This window comes from Tachysurus vachellii, chromosome 20 (genome assembly GCF_030014155.1).
Source record: "Tachysurus vachellii isolate PV-2020 chromosome 20, HZAU_Pvac_v1, whole genome shotgun sequence".
In the NCBI taxonomy this organism is placed as follows: Eukaryota; Metazoa; Chordata; class Actinopteri; order Siluriformes; family Bagridae; genus Tachysurus; species Tachysurus vachellii.
The window spans coordinates 10,819,619-10,843,175 of NC_083479.1; positions in this window are offsets into that span (position 1 = coordinate 10,819,619).

Genomic DNA, 23,557 nt, shown 5'->3' on the forward strand with positions numbered 1-23,557 from the left:
AACGTCACTTGATATATTCTAATACCCTTTAGGTTATGCTTCTAAACCATTTGGGTATGCTTAAGTGGATTTAAACTGCAGCTCTAAGTGGCTATAAATAACCCATCTCAAGTACCATTACCTACTTCAAAGAAGCACAACCGTCAAATTAACATTTGCGTTCACCAGGACAAAAACTATTAATAGCTGTGATGAAGCCAATGGCTTTGTGGAAAGGTTATTTATTTATGCTTTAATCCCCAAAGGCATAAAGGAATGTGCCTGCAGATTTAGCAGGTCTGCGGCCTCGGAGCTAATTGTTTGTGTCCTAAATCAGATCCTGGCTGAATGTAGAGCACCTTGGAAAGGGAAAATGTTGAAATGGATTTAACGATGCCAGGGGAGCTGGGTTAAATCTTTAGAGACAGCTGGCCCAAAGAGAGAGAGAGGGGGAGAGAGATGGTGAGGATGTGAGCATTAACTGGGGCGAGCTCATACCACCTCGCAGTGGAAGGATTAGACTGAGGAAATGGAGGCAGCTTCGAAAAACGGGGAAATTAGCTGAAGGACTGGAGAGGAGATAGAGCTAAGGTCAGACAGAGATGGGACTGCTTCGGGTGTGCCCGAGGGGAGCGCAGGCCGAGCATGACACATCTGAATGAAGGTTACAGAATATGCCGTGATCGCTCTTCATAACCCGAAAAGAAAACCTGGGATTTTTTTTTTATTTTATTTCATATTCACCCTTGTCCTTCAATGAATGGATGCTGTTGTCTGAGAGTGCTGTTTATGAATGATCCATCCTGCAAACATCTTGCACAATAAATACATATATATGAAATCAGACCTAGAGAGAACGTTTGCTTAGTAAAATTAATGTGAAACATGATGGGTTGTGCTATTATAGATCTAAATATTCAACAACAGGGTGGTGTTTGCATCACAGTAGCAAAGTGTTTCATACTACAGAAATTAGCCAACAATCTATATAATAAAAAAAAAAATAGTTCCAGCTTTTTAATGGCTTCTAGTTATGTATAACAATGTGGAACATCAACAAGAAAAATTCTAGTCCTCACAAAAAGTCTTTAAATCAGCAATCTATTTTGGAAGTAAAAAAAAAAAAAAAAAAAAGTTAGTGAAGTTAGTGAAAAAATGAAAAAGTTAGTAAAGTGGGGAAAAAAGTTTATGTTACTTGGAAACTGGAAAGTGCAAGCTCCTGTTTCCTGTGCTAAATAACTTACAGTGTGATATACAGTATTATATAGAACATAAATCATAGAACACTGTGAATGAGCCTGATTAAAATTCATGTAAACTTATTTCTACTCTTTAATTGTCAGGAGAAGATTCGGATACTGATCTCAAGTTTCTAAGTTTTTAAAAATAAAACTTAAACTAATCCATTGTCTTGACTACTTGTGCATTAAAACAAAGCTTGAACATATATGCAACAAGCAAGGAAGTGCTAGTGTTTCATGAATAAGTAGGTCTTCAACTGTCGTTTGAAAATAGCCAGTGACTCAGCTGTCCGGACCCCTAGGGGAAGTTCATTCCACCACCTTGGTGCCAGAACAGAAAAGAGTCTTGTAGTATACTTGCCTCTTACCCTGAGAGATGGTGGAACCAGTTGAGCAGTGCTGGTAGATCTGAGGATGCGGGGTGCAGTGCGAGGAGTGATGAGGGCTTTGAGGTAAGAGGGAGCTGGTCCGTTTTTGGCTTTGTAGGCCAGCATGAGTGTTTTGAATCTGATGCGTGGAGCTACCGGAAGCCAGCGGAGGGATCGCAGCAGCGGGGTGGTATGCAAGAACTTAGGCAGGTTGAAAACAAGCCGGGAAGCTGCATTTTGGATCATTTGCAGAGGACGGATTGCGTTCATAGGTAGACCTGCCAGCAGTGCATTGCAGTAATCCAGTCTAGAAATGACAAGAGACTGAACAAGTACCTGAGCAGCCTGTGTAGAAAAAAAATGGCTGAATCCTTCTAATGTTGTAGAGAAGGAACTGACATGAGCGAGTCACATTAGCAACATGAGAGGAAAAGGACAGTTGATTGTCCATGGTTGCGAGCTGTGGCTGAAGGGGAGATCAGATCGTTATGCAGGGATATATGCGTGTCCTTCCAGGTAGGAAGCGAACCATTCCCAAGCTGATCCGTAAATCCCAAGACTCCTGAGGGTGGAAAAGAGAGTCTTGTGGTTGACCGTATCAAACGCTGCTGAAAAGTCAAGAAGGATAAGGACGGATGACAGTTTGGCTGATCGAGCAGCATGTACAGTAGTTTCTCAGAGACATCCAAAAGGGCTGTATCTGTGGAATGAGCTCCTTTAAAGCCAGACTGGTTGGGAGCTTAGAGGTTTTTCTTTGAGAGATAGACAGACATTTGATTATAGACAATGTGTTCAAGAATTTTTGAAAGAAACGAGAGAAGTGAAACCGGTCTGTAGTTACCGATGTCTGATGGATCCAGAGCAGGTTTCATTAGAATGGGAATAACCCTTGCTCTCCTGAAAGTAGTTGGTACCTGGCCAGATGCTATGGATCTATTGATGATAGTGGTAATGAAGGGCAGAAGGTCTGGAGCATAGTGGAAAGGAATGGATCCAATGGGCAGGTGGTAGGATTGCAGGACTGAAGGAGTTGTAAAATCTCTTCTGCTGCTACAGTTGAGAAATGCGACAATGAAGGAGTAGGGGAATCCAGACTGTGAGATGCAAGTGCAGTTGGGACAGAAATGAAGGTCCTGCAGATTTCCTCAATCTTCTCATGGTAGAAAGAAGCAAAGTCTTCTACAGTAAAGTTAATTTGCTATAGTGTACATTGTTAAACATCCTATACAAATAAAATTGAATTGAACTGACTTTGAGCTACAGTCAGAGATGCCGTTACTGTTTCTTACCCATCAGATGTGAAGATTCAATAGCTATGTGTCAGAAATAATATATCACAACCGCATCATTTTAATATATGAATTCAGTCTTGTTCTTCGGAGCTATTATGAAGAGTGAAATTATCAAGACACAAACGCTGATAGAGTCGATACAGTCTGTTGTAGGACATTTGGTAGGGGTTAAGGGTGTGCTTAATCTGGCAGAGCTCTGAAGGCGGATGGCAGAAGTGTGTGCAATGTATATTTACCACTGAATCCAGATGGATGTTGTATAAGTTTACTTGTTGTGTAAGTTTACTGCAAGCACCCCAAAGTTCCAGCTAACATAATTTGGAAAGAGCCCATGAGAGTAAGTTATTCTCATTCGCCAGCCATCCTGATGATGCACACTGAGCTTAGGGGACTTTTCAAGGCCTACTTCTCATCTACAGAGGGAAGAAAAAATAGCAAAATGAGACATCACATGGTGCTTGTCTACAGCTACAGCTTTTGAATATTTAGTATCTGTGATTCGGGCTTTGATTTGATATGGTTTTTTTTTATATTATTATTCAAAAGACTGATTTATGCTTCATTGCACTGAACTGAGGGTCGTTTTTATTCTATTAAGGCTTTTGATAGTTTGATGTTCCGCAATAAACTAGATTCATATTTAAGTCAGGCATTCAAACGAAATGTACTCACACTTGTATGATTGTGCTGTCAGTACTCAACAATAGCTCCATTAAAAGAATTTTGCCACAAAACGAGACAAAATAAAAAGTAAAAAAAGGAAATGGAATGATTATTTATCTACATGCTGTTTACTCAGTATGAAACGTATCTGGGGAAAAATACCAGGCTTCACAATAGGTACAAATGTCTAATCAAACCAAAAAGATTTCTTTCTTTCACTATAATCTTTAATGCTAGGTCTTTTGAACCCCAATATTAGCATTTACCCCATGTAATAATAGTGAAAAGCTATGATTTTCATAATCAAATCCTCAGTAGATAGACTCTCATTAAGTCTAATTTATTCTCTGAGACAAAAGCATTGCTGCACATTAAAACACATGAACGACAGACAATTGAGTTTCTTTTGCGTAAATGCACGTAACGTTTCCAGTCCAACTAACACAGCTGAAATGTGCAGAGGATTCCTGTGAGGAACTGGGACCTCAAGTTGGAACATTTTTAATGCATATAAAATTCATTCATTCATTCATCTTCTACCGCTTATCCGAACTACCTCGGGTCATGGGGAGCCTGTGCCTATCTCAGGCGTCATCGGGCATCAAGGCAGGATACACCCTGGACGGAGTGCCAACCCATCGCCGGGCACACACACACACACACATTCACTCACGCAATCACATACTAGGGACAATTTTCCAGAGATGCCAATCAACCTACCATGCATGTCTTTGGACCGGGGGAGGAAACCGGAGTACCCGGAGGAAACCCCCGAGGCATGGGGAGAACATGCAAACTCCACACACACAAGGTGGAGGCGGGAATCGAACCCCCAACCCTGGAGGTGTGAGGCGAAGATGCTAACCACTAAGCCACCGTGCCCCCTTGCATATAAAATGTAAAACATAAAATAAATAAAAATAAAAATAATAATATTATACAAAGCTCAGCACATTATACAAAAAATAATAACATTATACATAGCTCAGTCCAAACTACATGCCTTATCTTCTCATGTCTATTTATTTTCTTTTATTTTCTTCTTTTGCAGTTAAAGTTAATATTGTGAAATATCTGTGACACATTATATAATTTATAATAGCTATAAACAAAGTCCTTTCCTGAACAATCTGTGTTTTTATTGAAGCTTAAAATACAAATTTAAAAAAAGTTATATAAAAAATATATATATGTATATTAAGACTGTCAGAGACTTGAGAAGTCAACGGCGCTGGTATAATAGTCTACAGATGGCATGTTGAGTGCTATCTACTGTGGACTGTCTAAACAAAGTGTTAGTCTGTAGTCTAATCTTGAGATACAGTTTAAAAAGGGACTTGGACAGAGAAGGTTAACAAGAAGACTTTAGGCAAATGTATATCTGTTACAGTTTGTAAGTTGGGCAGAGAAGATTAGCATCCAGAACATCTCAAATACAGCGTGACAATGCAGGAATAATAAACAGCCAACACAGGAGCTATGACAAGGTGGGCTTCCAGTTTGTTGTCACAGACGCGGGATAAAAACGGACCCAAATGCAGGACAGCTAAACAAAAACAGGATTTATTAACTAAAAAAAAACTAAACAGGACAATGACAAACCAGACAAAGACAACAGGAGACAAAGACAACAGAGGATTCCGTGCTGCACAAAGGCAACGCGGCTCAACTAAATAGTACAAATAATTATTTAGACATAAGGGACAGGTGTGCAGAGGCGGGGAGGAAAAGACAAGGGTGGGGCAGACACGTGAACAAGAAACATAAACAAAAGGCACATGGCCAAAGTCCGAGCAGAGTCCTGACATTTGTAGTGTTTTGCTGCTAGGTAGATAGATTTATTTTTGGATTTAGCCAATTGTCCACAGGAAAGCATATCTGATATGTAATTTACTATATATTCTGAAGACCGGTTTGAAAGTAGAGTGTGTCATACAGTGTGTGTGAGAGCGGTACAAGAATTGTGCAAAGTGGACTCATGTGGGGAAAAAAGTCTGCATGAGCCATCTTGTAGCAAAAATTTCAATCAATTTTAATACCTTGACTCTGTATATATATATATATATATATATATATACAGCATATACAGTGGGGCAAAAAAATATTTTGTCAGCCACCAATTGTGCAAGTTCTCCCACTTAGAAAGATGAGAGAGGCCTGTAATTTTCATCAGGATTTTTAATGAATTAATTGGTAAATTTCTCGGTAAAATAAGTATTTGGTCACCTACAAAAAAGCAAGATTTCTGGCTCTCACAAACCTGTAACTTCTTCTTTAAGAGGCTTGGAGGTGTCCTCCACTCGTTACCTGTATTAATGGCACCTGTTTGAACTCGTTATCAGTATAAAAGACACCTGTCCACAACCTCAAACAGTCAGACTCCAAACTCCACTATGGCCAAGACCAAAGAGCTGTCAAAGGACACCAGAAACAAAATTGTAGACCTGCACCAGGCTGGGAAGACAGAATCTGCAATAGGTAAGCAGCTTGGTGTGAAGAAATCAACTGTGGGAGCAATTATTAAAAAATGGAAGACATATAAGCCCACTGATAATCTCCCTCGATCTGGGGCTCCACGCAAGATCTCACCCTGTGGGGTCACAAGAATGGTGAGCAAAAATCCCAGAACCACACAGGGGGACCTAGTGAATGACCTGCAGAGAGCTGGGACCAAAGTAACAAAGGCTGCCATCAGTAACACACCACGCCGCCAGGGAGTCAAATCCTGCAGTGCCAGACGTGTCCCCCTGCTTAAGCCAGTACATGTCCGGGCCCGTCTGAAGTTTGCTAGAGAGCATTTGGATGATCCAGAAGAGGATTGGGAGAATGTCATATGGCCAGATGAAACCAAAATAAAACTTTTTGGTAAAAAACTCAACTTCTCGTGTTTGGAGGAGAAAGAATGCTGAGTTGCATCCAAAGAACACCATACCTACTGTGAAGCATGGGGTGGAAACATCATGCTTTCGGGCTGTTTTTTCTGCAAAGGGACCAGGACGACTGATCCGCGTAAAGGAAAGAATGAATGGGGCCATGTATCGTGAGTTTTTTAATTCCTTCCATCAGCAAGGGCATTGAAGAAGAAACGTGGCTGGGTATTTCAGCATGACAATGATCCCAAACACACCGCCGGGGCAATGAAGGAGTAGCTTTGTAAGAAGCATTTCAAGGTCCTGGATGTGGCCTAGCCAGTTTCCAGATCTCAATCCCATAGAAAATCTTTGGAGGGAGTTGAAAATCTGTGTTGCCCAGCGACAGCCCCAAAACATCACTGCTCTAGAGGAGATCTGCATGGAGGAATGGGCCAAACTACCAGCAACATTGTGTAAAAACCTTGTGGAGACTTACAGAAAATGTTTGACCTCTGTCATAACAAAGGGTTTATAACAAAGTATTGAGATAAACTTTTGTTATTGACCAAATACTTATTTTCCACCATAATTTGCAAATAAATTCTTTAAAATCAGACAATGTGATTTTCTGGATTTCTTTTTCTCATTCTGTCTCTCATAGTTGAAGTGTACCTTTAAAAAAAAAAAAATAGAAAATTACAGGCCTCTCTCATCTTTCTAAGTGGGAGAACTTGCACAATTGGTGGCTGACTAAATCCTTTTTTTGTCCCACTGTGTATATATATATATATATAGACATCAAATATATATACTGTATATATGTGTGTGTCGATCAGGCTTACGTTACTTGGGTCCTGCTAACCATGTGGATGTTACTTTGACACCTACTTAAGCATTGTTGCAGGCTATGTACACCCTTTCATGGAAACAGTAAGCTGTGTCTTTCAGCAGTATAATGCACCCTGTCACAAAGCAAAAATGATTCAACTAAGGTTCGAGGAGCACAACAATGAGTTTGAGGTGTTGACTTGGCCTCCAAATTCCCCAGATCTCAATCCAATCGAGCATCTGTGGGATGTGCTGAAAAAACAAGTCTGATCCATGGAGGCCCCACCTCGCAACTTACAGGACTTAAAGGATCTGCTGCTAACATGTTGGTGCCAGATACCACAGCACACCTTCAGGGGTTAGTGGTGTCCATGCATCAAATGGTTAGGGTTGTAGGTAGGTGGTCATAATGTTATAAAAAAAAAAATTATAAAATTTAATATCAATAACACAACCAAAAACAACAACTACCATCATCATCATCATCATCATCATCATCATCAAATTTACCTGGTCCTGATATTATACACACTGCATTTTCCGATTTATTTGCCTTGCAACTATGTTTCCAGCCACGGAATCAGACATAAATAAATCCAAAATTATATATATATAATTTTGTATATATATATTTAGATTACATTAACTTATTACCCACAAAACACACTTAGAGAACTTGTATAATGTTTCCACACTCTGCAAAAAGGTTTATAGGACAGTTTATTATGAATATTTTCATATGATGATTAATGAAGCATTCTTCATTATTTAGTCATTGTTTCATAGTTTCTCTGTGAATCATATTTATTAAATGTGTAACAAAACCCACTCTAACCCACTCGTGTGGTTCTGTCACTGTGGTTTTGCTGAGGCAGGCATTTAATCAGAAAGAATCTTATGTTCACCGAGTATGAAGAGACGTCACAGTGTCTTTTACTCTTGAATTAAAAATGAGAAGAAACTTCACTAAATATCTTCTTTAAATGTCTCCACAGTATTGTTTTTAGAGAGCTAGTAGAATTTGTACAATTAGTGTCGCTGTTCTAAATATTTTTGAATTATAAACTTGTCTTTCTGTGTTAAAAGACTCTATATACACTATATGGCCAAAGGTTTCTGGACACATGACCATGACACTGATTTCTGAAAAGCTGCTATTTGCTCTTTGCTGTTATATAATAATAATCTCACTCTTCTGGGAAGGCTTTCCACTAGATTTTAGAATGTGGTTGTTTTTGTGCTAATTCAGCCTCAAGAGCATTAGGGATGTCAGGCAATGATGTTAGACAAGAAGCCCTGGGGTGAATTCAGTGTTCCAGTTTGTCCAAAGGTGTTCAGTGGAGTTGAGGTCAGGGGTCTGTGCAGGCCTGTGTTACTTTCATTCTAAACGTGCCAAGCCATGCCTTCACAGACCTTGCTATGTGTACAGGGGTTTGTCATGCTAGAATGTGTTTGAACCCTGAAGTTTCAGTGAAGGAAAATGATAATGCTGCAAAACACAAACTCCTGCTGTACAATTGTTTGCTTATACAGTAACTAGTTTGGGGACGAGCCACAGATGGGTGTGATGCTCAGTTCTGCACAAACCATATAGTGTATAGTGTACAGTAAAAATGCCATAACTGTTTTTGTAATAAATAAATAAATAAATCTGTGCATATGTATAATATGTACAGTAGATCAACTGCATTAACTAACTGAAAACTGCAGAAATTCAACCTTTTCGTTTTATATTTTTTATTTATTCATTTATTTATTTTGGCTTGAAGTCAGATTTTTATTTACACAAATTAATATCATTTTCTTTAAGTTCACACAAATTTTGTGTGAAATTGAGTGGACATCAGACAGATTATCTATCTATCTATCTATCTATCTATCTATCTATCTATCTATCTATCTATCTACTTAGCTGTCCGTCTCAAGTAATTTAAACAATTATATATTAAAAGCAGTAAGCAGTAATAAACTAAACAAAGTCAGTATTAAGTGTAACGACTGATATTATTATTATTATTATTATTTATCTTATATTTGTTGTACTGACACCTCATAATGAGAAGTGTTATACAAGCTTGTAGACTTCCCAAGAACACAAAGGAGTACGGGCCTGTGGCTTGTGAGATTGTCAGAAATCAAAAACACATCTTTTACAGATCTACAATTTGGAGTTGTCCAATTACCCACAGCTTGGGTTGTATCGACTTTAGCTTTCTTTGGTAGTCACGCAGACAAGGCATCAAACTGCTTCTTTTTTTAGTTTGGATGAATGGCATTGTCTCCTCCCACCGTGAGTGATTTGTTTATTTATTCTCAGTAACATATGTAAATAATAACAACCCCCTGTGCTGTGCAGGTGCACCACACTGAGCTCTACATGACAGAGCATACCAAATAAAGATATGCGCTACACTTGTGTACAGACAGATAAGAGGTAAATAATCACAGCTCCACAAACCCCTGCAAAAAAAAAAAAAAACACCGACACGGAAATAACACCATTGTTAGACGGCATTGTGTGTTGTTCTCGAAGCAGAGACAGTGCTTGTGCTGACTCGAGAAACTGATTTAGAGGCGTTGAACTATTATTATGGGGCAGCTCCCTCGAGACTTGCTGACATTTACAGGGTTCGAGACGTTCACTTGCCTTCTCGGTTAACTGTAGCAGAAATTAGGGTATTTTCATAATAAGCGTCATCATTTAATGTAGCTGAGTGTGACTCATTTTTGCCAAACTGCTCAGTAAACCCTGCTAATCACCAACATTTCAGTGATATTTATGACTTTTTTTTCAAGCTGGGGATTTCTGGTCGAAAGGTCAATGTTTTCCTAATGACTCTCATTATTTGTTAAGCAATCAGTGAATGCTGGATTACAGCCGTGTTTCCCTGTCATAGCCCTGTAGTACTGTGCAGTGTTTTTTAGTGTTTTGTCTGTTTACAACCTTTCAAACTCAAGCAAGACTGATGTGTTGACTCTCTGTACTGGGAGCAATGATAAACCCTGAGTCTTCAGGTCCAGGACTTATTATACAATGACAGGCTTCGTTTAATCCTAGAATATAAGAGCATTCAGATAGGAGTGAAGTAAATTACTTCATACTTTATCTGGAAAACCAATACGTTATCCTGGAATGTTTATAAGTATTCACTATTTTTCAGCTGTTTTTTCTTACGTTTATGTGATTTTGTAGTCAGAATTAAACAAAAAATGGTGGAACCAAATTGTAAAAAAAAAATCTTTTTTTTGCAGCACTTTCTATATGATTATTATCACTATTCTGTCAGAAGCAAAAGATGCATATCAACGTTTCAACGTTTGCTTGAATGCTCTGTACGCTGCGGTCGTTTAACCACGCTCACGTCTCCATTTTACGCATGAACTGGGCTACGCTCAATATGTGTAGAAAATGTGTAAAAATATTTATTACATATTGATCTTATTTAAATACACTAACAGAAAGGTGCACCAGGTTAAATTACTTTGACGTGTACTGCAGCAAACGAAGCATCGAGTAAAAGTCTGGTATGTTGATATATACATTGATTATAGTGCTGCAAATAAGTTACATGCAAAATATTTCATGTCACTGTGTTCAGCAGCCGGGGTCTATTCTTTCCTCGTGAATGGTTATCTTTCTTTCTTTCATTTCAGGCATTTGGCAGACACCCGCATCCAGAGTCACTTAAATTTTTATAACTGAGCAATTGAGGGTTAAGGGCCTTGCTCAGGGGCCCCGCAAGGGCCCTTTCGAGCGGTATTCTAACACCTTAATCTCTAGGCTACTACATCCCATGTCCCTGTTATTAATGTTAATGAAGTTGAGCAATTGAATGAATAAATGAATGAATGAATGTGGGTCAGTTAGATTTAAGAACAAATATGACATGTTTACATAAAAAGATTATGTTTCTAAACAAATCCTCATCTCGTATATACTTTTAATTATGTTTCAATTTAAACAGGTTTCTAATTACATAATTAAGTTGCATTATATAGAGTGAGAATGACCAAGTCTCATAGTAATATCTTACACCAGTTACATGGTGAAATCTCATGAGGATGTTGGCACTGATGAGAAATATAACCCTAGTGTTACATGTCGGCAGTTGAAGCATGCATGGTAGAATAATGCAGTGGTAACCTGGCTTTTGTTGTGGGTTTGATTCCCAGAGCAGGTGTGAGCTCAGTGTATGATTTTATTCTGGGCTTGTTGGATATACTGTATGAAAACTAACTAACTAGTTATACAATTCCTGTGGATCTACAGTAATATACACATCTGAATTAAGTAAAACTTTTTTTTTCAGTGTGGATGAATGGATAAACTGATGGACGGATGGATGGATGGTTGGATGGATGGAGTGTAAAAAAAGAAAGTTTTTAATGAACATTTTCTTATGAAAAGAATCCATAAGTCAATTATAAGTCAATTATTTTCATTTAACTACATGGTCTGGAGTTTTTATTTTGCCAACTATTTATTGATGTTTAACTTATTAATAAACTACATGCATTATGCAAAATTTCAAACTCTGAGACTTGTTTGATTGCACGCTCTTAAAAATAAAGCTACCAGACAGTGTTTCTGTAAGGAAATGCAGTAGAAGAGCCACTTTATTTATTCTCTATGGGCCCATAATTCTTAAACAACCTTGTGTTGCCACCACAATAAAGATGATCTAGCCACATATTATTATTATTATTATTATTATTATTATTATTATTATTATTATTATTATTATAAATATATAAATGTATAAAATTGGTGTAGCCTGGTTTTCATGTCCTCTAATGGAGTAATGTGTGGTGTCAGCATCTGACAGGCTGACATTTGTGTAAAAATCGCTTTCATTTATAGAAAATAGCAGTGTAACCACAGGACATGTTTAAAGCCTGCCTGAAAAGCCGAGGTAACTTGGGACTTACATTTGGACATCACAGTGCAAAAATGGAATATGTAATAAGTCAGATTTAAAAGAAAATATTTCAAATATGGATGCAATATTTATAGTATTTATGATACACATTTTAAGTGATTTCACATATAAATTTACTGTACACAAAACTCAGGGTTAGTCTCAGCAACACATAAAAAGACTTTTTTATAACAAAAAAAAAATAAAAAAAATAAATAATTATTTACCAGCATATGAAAAATAAACCAGTTAATAGATAGAAACAACAGTAAGATCATTTTCTATGTATTATTTATTTAATAAAATCAAATATCAATCATATATTATAACCATAATCAATTTTGGTACATGTCTGTCCTTAATAGTTAATTGAGTAACCACTGGTGTGCAGCTCTTAAAGACTTAAATTCAATTAAAAAAAAAGAAAAGAAAAGAAAACGACAGAACTTTACCCTATTTGGCCCTCCGGGCAAATTTTAGAAAGTTAAAACAAATGTATTCAGTAATATAAATACTATATCAGGTATGATATTAAATATCTAAATATTAAACTGTATTTAAATAATTATCCTATCATCTTTATAGCTGGAATAGCTGGTTTCTGTGTATAAAATATACATCTATACTAAAGGCTTACATTATTATTATTATTATTATTATTATTATTATTATTATTATTTGCACAGTTAAAGTGGCGTCTGATCTAGAGAAGCAAAAAGGCACCACTCTAAAGACCCATTTCAGGCCACTGTTTTTAATAATGCAGCAAGCATAGATTTTGGCAAGGGACTGAAACCGGTTCAAAAGATCACTTTGGCAGTAAAGGAGTCTAATTAGTAAAAACATTAATAAAAGGTTGCTTCAGAAAAGTATTTGTCAGTATATCAAATTCCTTTTATAGAATTGATGTTATACTGACATTAAGCTAATCTACATTCAGGAACAGTATCAGTGTAGCTTTATGTTGCAACCATCACAAACAGACGTAATCTTATAAACGTCCTTGCTATCTTGTCCCGGCATCATGTTATACGTTTCTCTGCTCTGACCTAGGGTAAGGGTATACTAGCATTCCTTCCTTATCTGTCCTTCTTCTCTCATTTCTTTCCTTTTTTTTTTACTATATCTTACTGTATCACTCCCACTTTACTCTAAGTCGATCAACTTTTGCATTTATTTCAATATCTTCTCAGTCATTTAATTTACATCTTTCCCATTTTCACATGATATGCAATAGATTCTTATAACATAAATACTACTACTACTACTACTACTACTACTAATAATAATAATAATAATAATAATAATAATAATGTTGAGGTTGTTGTGGTTGGCTACCATCTTTTTCCTCTCCTTTTTCTTGTTTGTTTATCTAAGGCTGCCCATGGCTGACTTCAGTTGTTCCCTAGCTTTAAGTTGTTTACTTTATTTTTACTTCCACTTTTTGACATCTTGTGAAAAGATGTCAAAAGTTGAAAAGCTAGGAAATGCATGGTCAAACCTGTGCACAAGACCCAAAATTGCTGTACAATTTTCCCCATGTTCACTGTAATGATTTAGTCAAGAGACTAAAATAATGTAGTCTCAATATTATTGTGGACTGTTTTCAAAATTTGATAGAATTTCACCATGACTGCTTTATTCCCGTGCATAATTAAGGTTTTTAGAGCCATCCATTTTCTTATAGGATAAATTGTATAGGAGAGAAGGAAAAGGAAACAACAACACTAATATGCAGCTGCTTTATGTTCAGCTGCGTTATGTATATTTACTGTATATACATATATTTTACGAACACCCATCTGTACTTAAATTTTTTTAACTCTCACAGTCTTCTGACACTAATTTGCATTCATATATTCATATATGTCCCCCATACTACTTTCATAGTTAAATTCTATTTTCAGGATATTTCTGTTATATTTTGATTTTATTTTTGTGATGCTGGCAGAAACCTTTTTTCCATGTCACACTGTGTACAATTGTGTTTGTAGAATTGAATTTGTATAGCTGTTTTGTATCATTTTAAGCTTTTAGCCCACCATGAAAAATGATTATTTTTGACATAAAAAAGTGCATGACACAATGGATCCTCATATGTCTTTGTCATACATAGCAGATATGAATAATCAGTTTAAGGGTGTTTTTAAGACAGATATTTAATAATAAATTACCTCTAAATCACTTGAGGCCAATACCATCATATAATCTAAATCATTTAATTCAATCCTGTTGCTTTCTAAACTAGTCACCATTCTAGTGTCACATTTCTGGTGTCTCTGTCAGAAAAAAAAAGAGTGTTTTGATGTTTGTATATTTTTATATTTTCTATCATAATTTATATTACATTAATTTTATTAGAAGTGAATTCTGGGTTATTTTGTTTTCTTTCTCTATAGCATTTTATATCGCCTATTATATGTGATATATAGAAGAAAGCCTGAAATTGATATTTGAAGTAATAAATATATCATTTAGATAATCTGGATGTTGTTATTAAAATAAACCATCTGCATGACAGTGATATAGACACCTGCAAAAGTATTGGGTTTTTTTGCTATAAAAGAATACTATTTTTTTTTTTTTTTTTTTACAAAAAGATGAACATGAAACAGAACATAATAATTTCAACTTTCATTTCATCTACAGTAGATGTGTTAACTTAGAATATGATACCTTTACGTTTTTGCAATCAAAGATTAATTTACCAAATATTGATTGTCAGTCACTTTTACTGGCTTTATCTGGTCCAATACTTTTGCATAACAAAAGATTGTGTGATGTGCAACCCAAATGTGCCATGTTCTATGTTGAAACACATCTATATATAAATATCAGGAAATTAAAGCTAAAATTTGGATCTATAATATCTTATTCATAATCTTATATCAACACAAATGTCTTCAGAACATGCCTTGCTTTTCAAATCCTTTTAAAAGGAAGTGTACTTGTATTAGTTTAAGTCTAGAGTCTTAGTATGTCTTATGAAGGCCGATTTCTCCTAGTATCCCTTAAACATGCTGAGGATTTTAACACTTTTTAACGGGAGACACTTCTGTCTTCAAATCCATTTTTAATTCAAATTTCTCAAGAGGAACAGACTTATGAAACATGACAGCTGATATCTAATCCCCAGAGGAATCAGAAAGGCATGGTTTTAGAATGATCTCACCTAATGCAAGCGAGCAGGTGATGTGAAACACTTTCCAGCTATCCTCATGCCCCTTTTGCTTTAATTAACATTCCCTGTTCTGACACCAGTGATGCAGATGTCAATTCCTCTCCAGCGGACTGATGTTGGGAGCGAAGTGATGGACTTGATTTCAGGTAATCTAACCAGGGAGTTGCTGACAGAAGTAGCTGTGTGTTACAGCGTATGACATTTCTCTGTCATCCCCACTTGGCTGGAATGAGAGGCGCTGTCTTGCGAATCTGTCCTGCTGAGACACCCAGCTTCGAAATGTTTTCTACATGGTTAAACCTCCCATAGGAGATGCTGACTTGGATTACCTCACTGTACTTTTTTTTCTCCTCGCTGCTGAGGAGAATAGGATGTTGAAAGCTCAGACTGTAGATTCTTGTCATTCAGGTACGTGAATAAGAAAAGTAACTTGAGGAATGGGGATTTTGGCATTAATGAGGAAATGAACTCCCAGAAGAGAGTAATGACGCCAAAGTCTTGTTAACAGTTAGACATGATAGGTGGTGTCCATGTTTAGTGAAGCTGCACAATGACAGTTCATTTGATTTCATTTGGCTGTGCTAATGTATTGTATATATATATATATATAAATACTCCTGACAATGTCAGTGCATACCGCTGATGAGATGGTGAATGGTGTTCTGCGGATCTCCTCCCAAACCTAAATCAGTGGGCTTCTGAACATTCTGTGGTGCTACTTGGCAGCATTGATGCCAAAAGTTCTAAATTGTATTCAGGTCTGGAGAACATGAGTTCCTGTGCTTTATGTAGAAAATGCCTACACTTGCCAGATGAGGCCGAGCATTGTCATGCTACAGTTGAAACCCATGACCCACTGCACCAGCATATGTATTGTTATTAGTAGTAGTTATTCCTTCCCAAACCATCACTGACCCACCACCAAACTGATCATGCTGCATGATGAACATTACCCATGGCATCTCCAGACTGTTTCATGTCTGTCACATGTGGTTCATCTGAACCTGCTCTCAATCCATTAAGAAAAAAAGGTGCGAATGGCAGACCTGCCAATTCTGATGTTCTATGGCAAATATCAGTTGATCTACATGGTCTGGGCCATGAGCACAGGTCTCACTATAGAGGCCACAGGCATACAAACCTGCTTATGATCTTCTCTTAACAGATAACTTTGCCTAAACTGTGAGGAATATGTTTAGAACCAGGCACTGCTATGATCTGCTTTGCACACATAATTATACTTTTAGCTAAGCTGAGATAAAAGGTAACATGTCAGCATGGTGCATGTCACATTAACTGCTAGGCATGTCACATGTTAGACATTAATTATCTGATTAAAGTGCTTACTGACTATAGCAAGTATTCAGCAACATATTAACAAATTGATATTGCTTTATTTATTGCTCTTGTGTTATTATGTTAAATAAAAAATATATAGGAATTATATAAAATATTATTTATTAATGACTACTTCAGTGCAGAGCTCTGTTTTATAGTGCAAATTCATAATTAGGTCATGTAAACAGATAGATGAGCTCAGTTAGTCTGGCAGCATAACATTCCCCATGACATCTCCAGACTCTTTCACATCTGTGACATGTGCTCAATGTGAAGCTGTTCTCATTTGTGAAGAGAAGAGCGAATGAAGAGAATGATGGACCTGCCAATTCAGGTCTTCTTTGGAAAATGCCAATCGAGGTGCATGGTGCTGGGTCATGAGCACAGATCCAAGTAGAGGATGTCGGGTCATCGTTCCTCACTTATAGAGTCAGTTTGGTCAGAAACATGCATACCAGTAGCCTGCTGGAGGTCATTTTGTAGGACTCTTGCAGTGATCCTTCTGTTCTTCTTCACACAAACAAGCAGATAAAGGTCCTGCTGCTGTGTTGTTCCCCTTCTATGGCCCTGTCCAGCTCTCCTCGTGTAACAGCTCGTCTCTTGGTATTTTCTTATGCTCTTGAAACTGTGCAGGTAGTGACACCAGACGTCCTTGTGATGACACGTATAATTGTGCCATCTTAGAGGAGCTGGAGTACCTGTGCAACTTGATTGTGTTGCAGGTACTGCCTCATGATACAAGTAGTGAAGAGGACCCTAAAATAACACAAAACTAGAGACAAATCAGTCAGGAAGGATGAGAATTCAACTGTCTATGGCTATCACCTGCAAAACCATTGCCCCTGCAGTGCACCTGTTGTTGCATTCATTTTCCACCAAAGCAAAGAAACTGATTCACAATCACTTATGCTTCCAAAGTGTGTGTATGCATGTGTGTGTACACATGCAATCCTTTTCATAGCTTTATTAACTGAGAGAAGCAAAAAAAATCCTTTGTTACTGGCTCACAAATCTCTCTCTTTCTATCTCACTCTTCTTTGCTTGCATTTATAAGTCAAGTACACATTTGATACACTCTTCAGTTAAGTATGGGCAAAGGTTTATAGTCTAGTACAGAGTATTCATGAAGTGCCCTGAGTGATTTGGGGCTATAGACAATTACAGTGTAAGTGTCTCCAAAGCATTTAACAACTCTGTAGACTAAAATCAGTTTAGATGCTGTAGAAGAAAAATGTCCATTTTGTAAAAACACAGCTAGATCTTTTGTCAGCATCTGTAGTTCCATTTTAATCAAGAGACTATGACCTTGTATCCTGGTGTTTAATTATTAGAGTACCACTGCCTCCATTTAAAACTCAGCTGGACAGGATGACTAAATTCTCTGCGGGTTCATAGAGCCAGGCCTCAGGCTCATCTTCTCTTGACAGAACATTTGCCTTCTATAAACCATGTTCAGGACTATACAGCTTTTGAGGAATATGTTTAGGATCATGCACTGCTATTAGCTGCTTTATACACATAATTATACTTTTAAATAAGATGAGATAAAATGTAACATGTCAGTATGTTGCAGGGGGTCATATGTTAGACATTAATCGTCTGAAAAAAATGCATAGGCCCTATAGCAGTTTTCAGCTTAACGGCTTATTAGTGCTTTATTTACTGCTCTTAAGTTAGATTGAAGACTGCTTCTTAAAATAAATAATTATAATTATAATTAAAAAAAAAATATATATATATATATATATAAATATATATATATATATATATATATATATATATATATATATATATAAATAAATAAATAAATAAATAAATAAATAATTATTAATAACTTATCACTAAAATGATGAATCTATAGTTGTGATCTTAATCATATCTAAACTATATCAAAATGAGAATTCTGTTATAAATTATAATATAACTTTCTCTTCATATATTATATATTATAAATATTTTTAATTATTATTATAAATTATATTTCTAAATGGCTGATAATTCTAATTATTAATACATAATACTATAAAGGTGCTGTTGAATTTTTGAGTCTGACTGATCAAAAGGTGTTGCACAGTTCTGGACAGTTGAAGATTAGAAAAAGATGTTTTTTTTTTAAATTCAATTTATCTTTATAGCACTTTTAACAATTGGCATTGTCTCGAAGCTTTACAGAACTATATAAATAGAATAAAAATTGTAAAGTTTACAATTAAAATACAATATATCTCTACCATCTATCTAACTATCCCAAATGAGCAAGCCTCAGGAGGAACCAGACTCAGAAGGGAACTCATTCTCATTTTGCTGACACTGAACAGTAAATAATGTAAATGTAAATAATGTTCTTTCAACAACAGTTTGTAGTCAAGTGGAAGTATGCAACCAAGAGCTCCTGAGGAACTAATAGGTCAGCGCAATTATAGAATTAACAGTAATTCCTTCCTGCCAAAGTCGCTGATGAAGACCCGAGCACATAGCTGAATGACGCAGTGGCAGTTCAAACACAACGTTCAAGTGGTTGTACCCAAAGTGGTTGTTATTATCTGTTTAAAGAAACATGTTGGTAATGGATCCAGCATTCAGGTTGATAATTTTGAAGAAGAAATTAGTGAAATTATTTAGTCTCTCAATGGGAATAAAACAATACAAAAGTGCTGATCAGAAACAGTAATATTATCGACAGCATTATCTATTAAATTGTTTGATTTTAAATTACTGTAGTAGTCTGGATTTTCTGCCTGATTATTTCAGTTTTTCCACTGAAATAATTCCTGATGTCATAGCTCCTGCATATGGATGGTGTACGCTTTTCTTCAGTGGTTTTACTCCTAGTTAATTTTGCTACAGTTTTAAATAAAAATGTAGGATTATTTTTGTTATCTTCAATCAGGGTGGAGAGATATACTGATCTAGTCACACTAAGAGATTTTTTGTAGCTCAGAAGGCTTTCATTTTATGCTAATTAAAATACTGATAATTTAGTTTAACGCTATTTACGTTCTAATTTCCTAATTGGTTATTTTAAGGTTTGTGTGTGGTCATCATACCAGGGTGGCCGTATTTTCTCTTTAATTATTTTTTTTTAAGTGGAGCTACAATATCTAGAGTGAAACGAAACATTAACTCTATGTAATCAGTCACCTGATCAAGTTCTGAGGGGTCAGATGGCGATCCAGTCATGGATGATAATTCTGGGAGACTACTGGTAAATCTCTTTGCAATGACATGACCGAAAATAAAATTTGACCAAAAATTTCAACCGAAATGAAATGAGGGTATGAGATTCCGACTGCGGAAGTCTTCTGACTGTGGGCTGTAGTGTGACTATATTTCCTATATTTTATCCAAGGGTTGGATTGAGATCAAGAGTGACCTCCATTATGAGTAGATCCTATTACGTTCTGATTAACCCCTTTCTGATTAACCCCCTTAACTGCTTTTCTCAGAGGATCTTCAACCTCATCAAAATTAATATTAAAGTCCCACATTACTGCTTTTTCTAAAAAAAAAAAAAAAAAAAAGGTTTGAAATGAAATCTGCAAATTCACACCTTAGGCGTGGCTGGAGTTTATAACTATAACCGAGTGGACAAGCTTCATTTAATGTGACTCAATTGGATTAATCCATGTTTCTGTTAAGCATGGAGCACTAAAACATCTGATCTGTAATCATTTCATTAACAGTAAGTGCTTTATATGCAAGAGATCTTATATTTAATAGTGCTAGCTTCATATCAGTGATGCTGGGTGTGCATTCACTGTGATCTTATTTTATGCTAATATGGTTACTAAAACAAATTTTCTGAGTGGAAATACATTTTTGTTTAGCTCAGGACACAGTGTCTATATTGTGAACCCTGTACGACGACTCAGTACAGCTACAGTAGCAGACTGTCAGTTTGACCTGCTTGTCTGCTCCCTGGCCCAGGCTCTGGATGGTCACAGATTAACTAGGTCTGTTCTTTGTGTTATGCTGCAAGAAATGAAAGAAGATCTTTCCTGAGTGGGATGGACACTGTCCCTTCCTATCAGGCCAACCTTGCCCTGAAAAGTGCTCCAATAATCTATGAAGGCCACATAGTTTTCAGAAAACCACATAGACATCCAGCATTTCAGCAACCATAGCATGCTTTAGGCTACATCGCCACACTGTATTAGTATGGGGCCAAAGCATACTAAAGAATTGGTCATCGCCTCCACTAATTTATGCACCTCTGCAATATTACTCTTAGTAAACTCTGACTGATGAAGACATATATCATTAGCTCCTACTGTACATGTAAAACTACTACTTGCTTGCCTAGGACCCTAAAATTACCTGTTATGTATGGCACCCTGGCTCCAGGAATTCACCTAACCTGTGCTACTGGAGCCTCTAAAGGCCTAGCTAATTTCAAATGCATTAAGGTAAAGTCTCCTATAACCAGAGTTCTTTCAGTTTTGTCAGTGGGTGCTTCACTGAGGAGAGCAAACATATGAAGCGGAGAGGAGTGGTGCTCCCGTGGGTGAGCCTTAGCGTTAGCTTTGACTTTGCAACCATGCCGCTGAGTCGTCACTCATTTGCCCCTCTGTGAGGGCTCTAATGCTGGGGTTGGTAGGTTGCTAACTCCCCCAAAGGCATCCAGATTTTCCCCTACAGACACTTCACTACTCTAACTATCGCTCAGCCTCTCTAGCGCCTCTAAAGCTAAAATCTTCTCTGTCAAAAAGCTAAATAACGTACACTTATCACAAGTAAAATAAATGCTAACAATGGAGGAAGAATTACTAAACATCCTGCAGCTCATATACTGTACAAGCAGAATGTTTGCCATAATGTTTACGTACATTTGACTTGAATATGAGCTGAATATCAAAAGATCTGAAGAAAAAAAAATAACTGTGACAGGAAAGTGAAAAATTTACAAACAAAAAGCACTAATGCAAAATACTGAGGGAAAAAGAGAAAAATAAACGGTATAATTTAAATCCTGGGACAGGCTCGAAACTTGTGGTAAACGCTTCAGAAACACCAAATTACTTTTAGGCAGCCTTTGCACACTGTAACCTCAGATTCTGGCTTCTGGCTGGCTGAAGTGGTACTTGATGCAGTCTTCTGCTATGTTTGCCTGTCTGCTGTGAGGTGTGATGTGTTTTTCATTCTGCTATTCTGCTCACCATGGTTATAAAGAGTGGTTATTATCTTTGTGTTACCATAGACTTCCTGTAGACACAAATCAGTTTAGTCATCAACAATCAGACATTTCTGTACACACTTTTTCCCCCATACCTTTCTGAATGAAACTCTATCACCACTTTTTAAAAAAATATTAGAACCAGCCAGTCAGTTGCTGAGATCACATTTTATTCTCTTGCCTCTATTTTGAGGTGAACATTAATTAAATAGCTTGACCTATGTCTGTATAGTTTTATGCATAGTGCTGCTGTCACATCACATAATTGGCTGCTTGGATCTGTCTAGGAAAGTACAGGAGAGGTCAGTGTAATTAGTCTAATTAAAAATCACAGGTTTATAGTAGCACACTATTTTAAACATGTTATAGGTTTCTGTAGTAACTGAAACTTGTATGGCATATGCGCTAAATAATTTTAGCCTGAAGATAACCTTTAGAACATGCCTTTATTTACAAGGTAAAACAATAATCTTTAATATGGTGATGAATGCTATGAGGAAATGTTTATTCAAAAACCTCTCGGATCCAGTGAGGATTTTTTTTTACAGTACAGGACTTTCTGGTTCATTGATTGAGGAGACTTTGGTGAGGAAACCACTGTTAACCACTTCTAACTAATTGATAACAATTGAAACTATTTGATAACATGATATCACATGTCTCATAGACCTTCCACAGCATTAAACATAACTATGAATGGTTAAACGTTATATGATGTGTTACATTTATTTATTTGACAAGCACTTTTCTACAAAATAAGGAAATACAAGAAAAGCGATATATCAAGTAGGGGATAATACAAGTAGTGCAAGATTTTTAATTGCATGCTAGAGGGATTTAATTGCTTGAAGTACAATGGGGACAAGTTAGGGGTTAGTTAAGTGTTCATAGAAGTGGTGGGTTTTTTGCCATTTTTTGAAGATACAGATTCTGCTGTCCATTTTAAGGTCGGAAGTTCATTCCACCACCAACAGACAATCAGTTTAAAGATTCTGAAAGGGACCTTATGTATCACTGAGCAGGCTCTACCAGGCTTTGATCAATTTGTTATGTGTTGTTTATTTATACACACACGGAGATATAAGAGGAATAATATTTATACTTTATATATTACTTATATATAAGTTTATACTTTATATGTAATATATATTTCCTATAACATTGTGTCCAGTTGTGCATTAACCCTCTGTGTGATGGGTATAAAAGTGTGCTGTGTATGTGTAAGTAAGAGCCATAGCCAACAGATAAAGGATAGCAGGAAAGGAAGCCTTTATCCGGGTGAATAATGAGCTTTGGCTATTTAATGTTCTCCAGTGAATAAATATTAGGCACATGACTGTTTGAGTTGGCTGAACTCCGGATGTCCTGAAGATCCCAAAGTACAGACAGATTGAGATTTAGAGTTCCCTAGCTTCTAATTTGAAATGGCTTTCTTTCCTTACTTCAGTGCAATGAATACATTGTGCTGTTTTGTACAGTACTAGCAATATCCTTTTTGACATCTGTTAAAGTATACGATTAGTGGAAGCATGTCTCTAATGGAGGAAGGAGAAAAGGACACCTCCTGTGTCCTCTTAGCTTAATGGACTGCCCAAACAAATGAGCTGTTTCAGCATTTTGGATAAAGGCTTCTGGTGTTAATGTCTTAAAGTGCAACATCAATTTAATCTCTTTTAAATGTTGGTTTAGAGCAGGCTTTTTAAAAGCGATGAAATAAGAAAAC